Consider the following 871-nt stretch of genomic DNA (forward strand, 5'->3'; position numbering starts at 1 on the left):
TTCACTTTCTTAGTGGGAAATATTATCTCCATCTTAGAGATGAAACAGAAGCAAAGAAGTAAATTGACTTATTCAAGGTCACACACTTAGTAAGTTTCAGAACCATCAAATCCAGATCTGACTACAAGGCCAGTGTTCCTCCTATTTACCTAGGACAACCAGCCTCTCTGCTTATGCAAAAGGATGTCCATGACAGGTCTTTACAATAGGTATTTGGTGCTGGTATACTAAACTACTGAGAGCCCTGTGGACTTGTTGGTACACAGAATACATTATTAAGTGTTAATTAGTACCATCACTCCTTGGAATACTGGAGTGGTTTCTCAGCAAACTAACTACTGAATATATTAACAGATCTTGTTGCACATTCTTAGGAAAAATATTCAAATACAGTGTTGTATGAAAGAAGAGAAGGTTAGCACTTCCCTTGATAAGGATGGAAGATGTCCTAGTGGTCTTTACAACACACATATGGTTAAGACAACTAATGAGGAAATGTTTAACATGATTGCACATGTATAACCTATATCAGACTGCTTGCCATCTTGGGAAGAGGGGACAGAAGAAAAGGAGAAAACTTTAGAGCTCAAAATCTTACAAAAAATAAATGTTAAAAAATATCTTTATGTGTAATTGGAAAAAAACAAAATACTCTTTACAAAAATAAATTCAAATACATTCCCTGTACCCCAAATGTAAAATGTCTCAAATTTAGCAATTTTATCTGTGTTGCAAAAAGTTAACATTTCAATAATGATTTCAGCTATTTGAAAAATGGCTTTAGAGCAAGTCCATGTTTGAAATGAATTGGAAAATCTATAACAGAATAGGCAAAATTGTTTTAAATAAAAATTCACTTAAAATATAAAAA

General features: G+C 32.8%; 1 non-coding gene across 1 annotated transcript; it reads left to right on the plus strand.

Annotated features, from left to right (window-relative positions):
- The first annotated feature begins 392 nt into the window (after positions 1-392).
- LOC114044002 lies at positions 393-520 on the plus strand. The gene has a single exon (XR_003569165.1). It is a non-coding gene; the product is annotated as a U6atac minor spliceosomal RNA (small nuclear RNA).
- Positions 521-871: the final 351 nt, after the last annotated feature.

Source organism: Vombatus ursinus, unplaced genomic scaffold (genome assembly GCF_900497805.2).
Source record: "Vombatus ursinus unplaced genomic scaffold, bare-nosed wombat genome assembly UNPS02014770.1, whole genome shotgun sequence".
In the NCBI taxonomy this organism is placed as follows: domain Eukaryota; kingdom Metazoa; phylum Chordata; class Mammalia; order Diprotodontia; family Vombatidae; genus Vombatus; species Vombatus ursinus.